This window comes from Triturus cristatus, chromosome 8, assembly GCF_964204655.1.
Source record: "Triturus cristatus chromosome 8, aTriCri1.1, whole genome shotgun sequence".
NCBI lineage: Eukaryota > Metazoa > Chordata > Amphibia > Caudata > Salamandridae > Triturus > Triturus cristatus.
The window spans coordinates 1,691,702,990-1,691,712,357 of record NC_140591.1 but is presented as its reverse complement, the minus strand read 5'-3'; the positions used below and the strand labels follow the sequence as shown (position 1 = coordinate 1,691,712,357).

The window sequence follows — 9,368 nt, the reverse complement described above, 5'->3', positions numbered from 1 at the left end:
CCCGAACCATCCACCTCCGCCGGCCCGGAGGAACCTCACGAAGAGGCTGGGCCACCCGAAACTTCTTCCAACGAGGCCGCTCTCCTCAGCGAGATCCCCGAGCTAGCCCAGTGGCGCCACGACGGGGGCCCCACCCGTGAACAATTCCAGCAAGAACAGAAGGGCTGCCCGTCCCTCGAGGGGGCCCGACAGCAAGCGGCCGCCCAGGCTGCGGGGGACCCCTCGGGAACCCACTGGGTCTATTGGGACAATGACTTATTGTATAGCGAGCAGAAAGTCGCCGAACTAGGGGCCAGCCGGGTGCTGGTGGTCCCCATACGATTTCGAGAATTCCTCTTGAACCTGGCGCATGACGTGCCCCTCGCCGGACATCTCGGGCGAGACAAGACTTACAGCCGCCTCGTGACACATTTCTATTGGCCCCGAATGAGACGAGATGTGGACCAGCACTGCCGGTCCTGGCCGACCTGCCAAGCTAGCGGGAAAACGGGGGGACGAGTGAAAGCCCCCCTGCAGCCATTCCCAGCCGTCCACACCCCGTTCGAGCGAGTGGGGATAGACATCGTGGGGCCCCTCGACCCCCGAACCGCCCTGGGCCACCGCTTCATCCTGGTACTGGTCGACCACGCCACCCGGTACCCAGAAGCTGTCCCCCTCCGAACTGTGACCGCTCCAGTGGTGGGCCGGGCCCTAATGGGCATCTTCTCCCGGGTGGGGTTCCCCCGAGAAGTGGTGAGCGACAGGGGGACGAACTTTATCTCGAAGTACATGAGATCCCTCTGGCAACAATGTGGGGTCACCTATAAATTCACCACCCCTTACCACCCCCAGGGGAACGGACTGGTCGAGCCGTTCAACCGAACCCTGAAGGGGATGATCAAGGGCCTGGAAGAGCCCCTCAGGAGGAGATGGGTTTTCCTGTTGCCCTGCCTCCTGTTCGCCTACCGGGAGGTACCACAGAAATCCCTGGGCTTCAGCCCCTTCGAACTGTTGTATGGACACCCCGTCCGAGGGCCCCTCAGCCTGGTCAAGGAAGGTTGGGAGGCGAACGTCCAAAGTGCCCCGCCCGACGTCTACCGGTACCTCCTGACCCTGCGGAACCAGACTCGGAAGTTCCGTGCCCTGGCAGAAGCCAACCTGGAAGCCAGCCAGGAAGATATGAAACGCTGGTATGACGAGAATGCCTCAGCTGTCGAATTTGAGCCGGGCCACCAAGTCTGGGTCATGTCCCCCGTGGACCCCTGCGCCCTGCAGGACAAGTGGACCGGGCCCTTCAAGATAGTTGAAAAGAAGAGCCCCGTCACGTACCTGGTCCACATGGAGTCCCCGAGGAACCCCCTCAGGGTCCTGCACGCCAACCGGCTCAAGCCCCATTTTGCCCGAACTGAACTAAACTTACTACTGGCTACCAACGATGGGGGTGAAAGTGACTCCGAGCCCCTACCAGACCTCCTGGGGACCTCGAGCCAAGACGGCTCCTTGGAGGGCGTCCACCTCTCCGCCACCCTGACACCAGAACAGCGCCATGACTGCCAGAAGCTACTGCAGCCCTTCGCTGCCCTCTTCTCCCTCACGCCTGGGGTAACCCCCTGGTGCGTCCACGACGTGGACACGGGGGATAGCCCCCCTGTACGACACCACGCTTATAGAGTGCCTGACCGAGTCCGAGCCTGCATAAAGACCGAGGTCGCCAAGATGCTCGCCCTTGGAGTCATCGAGCCTTCCGACAGCCCATGGGCCAGCCCGGTAGTCTTGGTGCCGAAGGCCGCCGCCCCCGGCACGGCCCCCGAACTCAGATTCTGTGTCGACTACCGGGGCCTGAACGCAGTGACCAAGACCGACGCCCACCCCATGCCACGAGCCGATGAGCTGATTGATCGCTTAGGGGCCGCCCGCTACCTAAGCACCTTTGATCCCACCGCTGGGTACTGGCAGATCAAGCTCACTCCCTGCGCACAAGAACGATCAGCTTCCTCTACCCCCGACGGCCACTACCACTTCCGGGTGATGCCCTTCGGCATGAAGAACGCCCCGGCGACCTTTCAGAGACTAGTAAACAAGGTCCTGGCCGGTCTCGAAGCCTTCAGCGCGGCCTACCTCGATGACATTGCTGTCTTCAGCGACCACTGGGCCGCGCACCTAGGACACCTTGGGGAAGTCCTGGCCGCTCTCCAAAGGGCCGGGCTCACAATTTAGGCCAGCAAGTGCCAGATCGGTCAAGGATCTGTGACCTATTTGGGCCACCAGGTGGGGAGTGGCCAGGTGGCCCCCCTCCGGCTAAAAGTTGACGCTATCCAGGCGTGGGAGCCCCCCGCCACCCAAACCGCTGTCCGGGCATTCCTAGGCCTCACAGGCTACTACCGACGCTTCATAAAGGATTACGGCAGCATTGTGGGCCCCCTTACGGAACTCACCTCAAAAAAACAACCCAAGGTGGTGCACTGGACGCCCCGCTGCCAGACCGCGTTTGATGCACTCAAAGCGGCCATGTGCGCTGCCCCGGTGCTACAGGCCCCCGACTACAGCAAGGAATTTGTGGTCCAGACCGATGCCTCGGAGTACGGGGTCGGGGCAGTCCTCTCCCAGCTGGACGCCAAGGGCCTCGACCGACCGGTGGCCTTTATCAGCCGCCGACTGCTGCCGCGAGAACAGAGGTGGAGCACCATCGAGAGGGAGGCCTTCGCTGTGGTATGGGCTCTCAAGAAGCTCCGGCCCTACCTTTTCGGTACCCACTTCAGGGTCCAGACTGACCACCGGCCCTTGCGGTGGCTTATGCAAATGCGGGGCGAGAACCCCAAGTTGTTACGCTGGTCCATCTCGCTGCAAGGGATGGACTTCACTGTTGAACACCGGCCCGGCAACGACCACGCCAACGCTGACGGCCTGTCCCGGTTCTTCCGCCTCAGCGAGGAGAACCCCCAAGAAGATGGGTGACTCTCCCTGCCTTCAGCTGGGGGGGACGCGTGTGGGAGCCGGCCTCGTGGCGTGGTCCTGTTTCCCCGCGCTCAGCCGCACGAGGTCCCATGCAAATCGGAACTCCGCCATCTTGGATTGCACGTCACTCCACGTGACCACCTGTATGACCCTGCTCTACCCGGCCTCGGTCCCAGCGAGGCCCGACATCGAGACGCCAACCCCTGGCCCGGGGGAGACCACGTGAGCCCTTCCCACTCCCGGCGGAGGGCAGTATCGATGGGACCCCCTACCGTCTCTCCACACCTAGGTGTGATCACCCCACAGCTCTCTGGGGCCTGGCGCCTCTCCTGCTGGGCATCTGGCCGCTCCCTACCCAGCCTCTCCGCCCCCTCCGGGCGCACGGGTCCGGACATCAAAGGGCTCCCGTCCTATATCTGGGACGACCCGACAACCGGACAGTAGTTGTATCCTGGAGTCAAGAGCCCTGCTGATCGGATCGCGGCTGACCCTACGGAAGAGAACTCACCCTGAACCACCACTTGAGCCCTGCTGACGGCGTCGCGGCTCCACCGTGCTTAAAGACCTTCACGAACCTTTGGGGCCCTGCTGACGCTGTCGTGGCCTGACCTTGTTGAACCTTACCACCAGAGCCCAGCTGACCTCGTCGCGGCTCGACCGAAGCGGAACTACCATCCTAGCCCTGCAGACGACGTCTCGGCTCTCCACGTCCGAGTTGCTCTGAGACCAGCATCCAAGGTCTGGCGCAGAGCCCTCCCGTGCCTGGCTGGCACTAAGACTGTCCCGCTACCCTTCCCTCTTGAACGAATATTGAGACTCTGAACGGATCCCTCGATCCCTCTGTAAATATTGCACGTATTGCTCACGATAAAGAATCTAATCTTGCAACTACTACTGAGTCTTGTGTGGTGGTGTTACTGGGCCTAGTACGAATATAGGAGAAAGACCTCCCCGAGGGGGCTTCTCAGCGGCGCTCGGCTATAACCTTTGCGGTAGGAGGGTGCCCCGGAGTAGCCCCCCCGACTCCCCGGTGGTCCTCCCTCCAACATATATAGTCTCTGCTATTTAGCCCCCTGCACAGGAAATAATATCTTTCTACTATTTATTTGGCCAATGGCCAATTAGCACCAACATTTCAGTACTTACGTAGCGCCCTCACCTCCACGACCTCTTCATCTTCTCCTGCCCTTGAAATGATGTGCATTTGTGAGGTGAACTTTACTCCAGCTCGTCACTCCTTAGGTTAGGAGTTACAATACAAACACACTGAACACAATTCGATGAAACAACACAACATGAGACAACCTACTATACCACAACCTCGTCCATGACACATCAGTTGTGATGCTCATGATCAGTCCTGGTTTCTCTCTGCAGCTGGAATGTGCAAGTAGCCCAAAGGAAAGAACAGCTCCTAGGAAGGTGCAAGGAGACGAGAGCCCTAAAGTCCTCTGAGCAACATTTTTTCACAATTTCTGGCATGTAAATTCTATCGTATTCAAACCTCAGCAGGAGCCCATGCTCAGCTCCAAGGTCCACAGTACAACATCCGGGTACTTACATCTCTGTGCTGCATGTTCAAGTTGTTCCACAAGGTCCATTCTGGGAATTTTCTCCAGTACATGTTGTGTGATCTCCAGGGCCCTTCGATCACCGTAATGTTCGATCATAGAGTTCGTGGTGTCCAAGTGATCCGTATTTTCAAGCCGTGATCTTGGGATCTTTGCCTGTCCAAGTTCCACAGCGCAGTCTTGTAGCCGAATTTTGAATTCCCTGAACTGTTGGCCAGTCAGTTCTTCTAAACAATGATAGATCACATCCCTGGCTGTCTCTGGGCTGCTTCTGTGATCTATTCTCGCATGTGAAAAATACCCGCTGGAATGAAAAATGCATCTTTCAGGTGAATTTAGCAGAGATTCGTCACACATAGTCAATGTCATGAGGGTCTAATTGGGTTAATGACAACATGAGCCTCGCTCTGTGTAGGGCGCCGGAGCCCTGCTGATCATACATCCGTACTCATAAAGACAGAGCCTTGGAATATTCAGAGCCTCACATTTATCTGACTTACGATACCCTTGTATATAGGAGGGGAGGCTGCTGTACTCATTTATACAGGTCTGAAGTGCACATTTTCTCTGGGTCTGAAATGCCATAAAACTCATTAAAACACCTCTCCATGACAAACACAGCAATCCTACCCCATTTCCTGGTCTTCTGAGTCACTGGTGACGTCACGCTGAGTGAGTTCAGGAGTTTTTAGAAGAGTTTCGCAGGGGTCTCCAGAGCACTCGCTTGAGAGTCCACGCCCACATACACTGTAGAACAAAAGCAGGTGGTATCAGTCAAGCCCAGTGTAACTCACCCATGTGAATTTCATAAAAAACTATATGTCACGTTCTCCCAAGGGGCCGCCTCTATCCACACCCTGCCCTCTGCGGAGTCCCCAGTCCAGGAGAAATAAAGAGCAATCTGCCCATTGTAGAAGCACAGCCCTGTACAGGAGCTTCTCTGTGAGCAGGGCCTCTGTGTGCGCATGAACCTCTGTGTCCTCAGAGGCCTCTGTGTGCGCAGGAGCCTCTGTGTGCACAGGGCCTCTCTGTCCGCAGGAGCCTCTGTGTGCGCAGGAGCCTCTGTGTGCACAGGGCCTCTGTGTGCTCAGGAGCCTCTGTGTGCACAGGGCCTATGTGTCCGCAGGAGCCTCTGTGTCCTCAGAGGCCTCTGTGTGCGCAGGAGCCTCTGTGTGCACAGGAGCCTCTGTGTGCACAGGGCCTCTGTGTCCGCAGGAGCCTCTGTGTGCGCAGGAGCCTCTGTGTGCACAGGGCCTCTGTGTGCTCAGGAGCCTCTGTGTGCACAGGGCCTATGTGTCCGCAGGAGCCTCTGTGTCCTCAGAGGCCTCTGTGTGCGCAGGAGCCTCTGTGTGCACAGGGCCTCTGTGTCCGCAGGAGCCTCTGTGTGCGCAGGAGCCTCTGTGTGCACAGGGCCTCTGTGTGCTCAGGAGCCTCTGTGTGCACAGGGCCTATGTGTCCGCAGGAGCCTCTGTGTGCGCAGGGAATCTGTGTGCACAGGGCCTCTCTGTGCTCAGGTGCCTCTGTGTGCACAGGGCCTCTGTGTCCGCAGGAGCCTCTGTGTCCGCAGGAGCCTCTGTGTGCGCAGGGCCTCTGTGTGCACAGGGCCTCTCTGTGCGCAGGAGCCTCTGTGTGCACAGGGCCTCTGTGTGCACAGGGCCTCTCTGTGCTCAGGAGCCTCTGTGTGCACAGGGCCTCTGTGTCCGCAGGAGCCTCTGTGTCCGCAGGAGCCTCTGTGTGCGCAGGAGCCTCTGTGTCCGCAGGAGCCTCTATGTGCGCAGGGCCACTGTGTGCACAGGGCCTCTCTGTGCGCAGGAGCCTTTGTGTGCACAGGGCCTCTGTGTGCTCAGGAGCCTTTGTGTCCGCAGGAGCCTCTGTGTGCGCAGGGCCTCTGTGTGCGCAGGAGCCTCTGTGTGCACAGGGCCTCTGTGTGCGCAGGAGCCTCTGTGTGCACAGGGCCTCTGTGTCCGCAGGAGCCTCTGTGTCTGCAGGAGCCTCTGTGTCCGCAGGAGCCTCTGTGTGCGCAGGGCCTCTGTGTGCACAGGGCCTCTCTGTGCGCAGGAGCCTCTGTGTGCACAGGGCCTCTGTGTGCTCAGGAGCCTCTGTGTCCGCAGGAGCCTCTGTGTGCGCAGGTGCCTCTGTGTGCGCAGGGCCTCTGTGTGCACAGGGCCTCTCTGTGCGCAGGAGCCTCTGTGTGCACAGGGCCTCTGTGTGCTCAGGAGCCTCTGTGTGCACAGGGCCTCTGTGTCCGCAGGAGCCTCTGTGTGCGCAGGAGCCTCTGTGTGCGCAGGGCCTCTGTGTGCACAGGGCCTCTCTGTGCTCAGGAGCCTCTGTGTGCACAGGGCCTCTGTGTCCGCAGGAGCCTCTGTGTCCGCAGGAGCCTCTGTGTCTGCAGGAGCCTCTGTGTGCGCAGGAGCCTCTGTGTCCGCAGGAGCCTCTGTGTGCGCAGGGCCTCTGTGTGCACAGGGCCTCTCTGTGCGCAGGAGCCTTTGTGTGCACAGGGCCTCTGTGTGCTCAGGAGCCTTTGTGTCCGCAGGAGCCTCTGTGTGCGCAGGGCCTCTGTGTGCGCAGGAGCCTCTGTGTGCACAGGGCCTCTGTGTGCGCAGGAGCCTCTGTGTGCACAGGGCCTCTGTGTCCGCAGGAGCCTCTGTGTCTGCAGGAGCCTCTGTGTCCGCAGGAGCCTCTGTGTGCGCAGGGCCTCTGTGTGCACAGGGCCTCTCTGTGCGCAGGAGCCTCTGTGTGCACAGGGCCTCTGTGTGCTCAGGAGCCTCTGTGTCCGCAGGAGCCTCTGTGTGCACAGGGCCTCTGTGTGCGCAGGAGCCTCTGTGTGCACAGGGCCTCTGTGTCCGCAGGAGCCTCTGTGTCTGCAGGAGCCTCTGTGTGCGCAGGGCCTCTGTGTGCGCAGGAGCCTCCTTGTGCACAGGGCCTCTGTGTGCTCAGAAGCCTCTGTGTCCGCAGGAGCCTCTCTGTGCGCAGGAGCCTCTGTGTGCACAGGGCCTCTGTGTGCTCAGGAGCCTCTGTGTGCACAGGGCCTCTGTGTCCACAGGAGCCTCTGTGTCCGCAGGAGCCTCTGTGTGCGCAGGGCCTCTGTGTGCACAGGGCCTATCTGTGCGCAGGATCCTCTGTGTGCACAGGGCCTCTGTGTGCTCAGGAGCCTCTGTGTCCGCAGGAGCCTCTGTGTGCGCAGGGCCTCTGTGTGCACAGGAGCCTCTGTGTGCACAGGGCCTCTGTGTGCGCAGGAGCCTCTGTGTGCACAGGGCCTCTGTGTCCGCAGGAGCCTCTGTGTCTGCAGGATCCTCTGTGTCCGCAGGAGCCTCTGTGTGCGCAGGGCCTCTGTGTGCACAGGGCCTCTTTGTGCGCAGGAGCCTCTGTGTGCACAGGGCCTCTGTGTGCTCAGGAGCCTCTGTGTCCGCAGGAGCCTCTGTGTGCGCGGGGCCTCTGTGTGCGCAGGAGCCTCTGTGTGCACAGGGCCTCTGTGTGCGCAGGAGCCTCTGTGTGCTCAGGAGCCTCTGTGTCCGCAGGAGCCTCTGTGTGCGCAGGGCCTCTGTGTGCGCAGGAGCCTCTGGGTGCGCAGGGCCTCTGTGTGCGTAGGAGCCTCCTTGTGTACAGGGCCTCTGTGTGCTCAGGAGCCTCTGTGTCCGCAGGAGCCTCTGTGTGCACAGGAGCCTCTGGGTCCGCAAGAGCTTCTGTGTGCGCTGGAGCCTCTGTGTGCGCAGGAGCCTCTGTGTGCACAGGAGCCTCTGTGTCTGTAGGAGCCTCTGTGTGCACAGGAGCCTCTGTGTCTGCAGGAGCCTCTGTGACCGCAAGAGCCTCTGTGTGTGCAGGAGCCTCTGTGTCCACAGGAGCCTCTGTGTGCACAGGGCCTCTGTGTGCGCAGGAGCCTCTGTGTGCACAGGGCCTCTGTGTGCGCAGGAGCCTCTGTGTGCACAGGGCGTCTGTGTCCGCAGAAGCCTCTGTGTCTGCAGGAGCCTCTGTGTGCGCAGGGCCTCTGTGTGCGCAGGAGCCTCCTTGTGCACAGGGCCTCTGTGTGCTCAGGAGCCTCTGTGTCCGCAGGAGCCTCTCTGTGCGCAGGAGCCTCTGTGTGCACAGGACCTCTGTGTGCTCAGGAGCCTCTGTGTGCACAGGGCCTCTGTGTCCGCAGGAGCCTCTGTGTCCGCAGGAGCCTCTGTGTGCGCAGGGCCTCTGTGTGCACAGGGCCTCTCTGTGCGCAGGAGCCTCTGTGTGCACAGGGCCTCTGTGTGCTCAGGAGCCTCTGTGTCCGCAGGAACCTCTGTGTGCGCAGGGCCTCTGTGTGCGCAGGAGCCTCTGTGTGCACAGGGCCTCTGTGTGCGCAGGAGCCTCTGTGTGCACAGGGCCTCTGTGTCCGCAGGAGCCTCTGTGTCTGCAGGAGCCTCTGTGTCCGCAGGAGCCTCTGTGTGCGCAGGGCCTCTGTGTGCACAGGGCCTCTCTGTGCGCAGGAGCCTCTGTGTGCACAGGGCCTCTGTGTGCGCAGGAGCTTCTGTGTGCACAGGGCCTCTGTGTGCGCAGGAGCCTCTGTGTGCTCAGGAGCCTCTGTGTCCGCAGGAGCCTCTGTGTACGCAGGGCCTCTGTGTGCGCAGGAGCCTCTGGGTGCACAGGGCCTCTGTGTCCGCAGGAGCCTCTGTGTCTGCAGGAGCCTCTGTGTGCGCAGGGCCTCTGTGTGCGTAGAAGCCTCCTTGTGCACAGGGCCTCTGTGTGCTCAGGAGCCTCTGTGTCCGCAGGAGCCTCTGTGTGCGCAGGAGCCTCTGGGTCCGCAAGAGCTTCTGCGTGCGCTGGAGCCTCTGTGTGCGCAGGAGCCTCTGTGTGCACAGGAGCCTCTGTGTCTGTAGGAGCCTCTGTGTGCACAGG

The 9,368-nt window shown here is 60.8% G+C and overlaps 1 long non-coding RNA gene across 1 annotated transcript in view; it reads right to left on the bottom strand.

The window, feature by feature from the left end:
* Window positions 1-5,167: 5,167 nt before the first annotated feature.
* LOC146808620 (uncharacterized) overlaps window positions 5,168-9,368 on the bottom strand; it is a 112,672-nt gene continuing 108,471 nt past the window's right edge. Inside the window, exon 3 of the long non-coding RNA XR_014968015.1 lies at window positions 5,168-5,252. This is a non-coding gene — a long non-coding RNA (uncharacterized LOC146808620). The remainder of the gene's footprint in view (window positions 5,253-9,368) is intronic.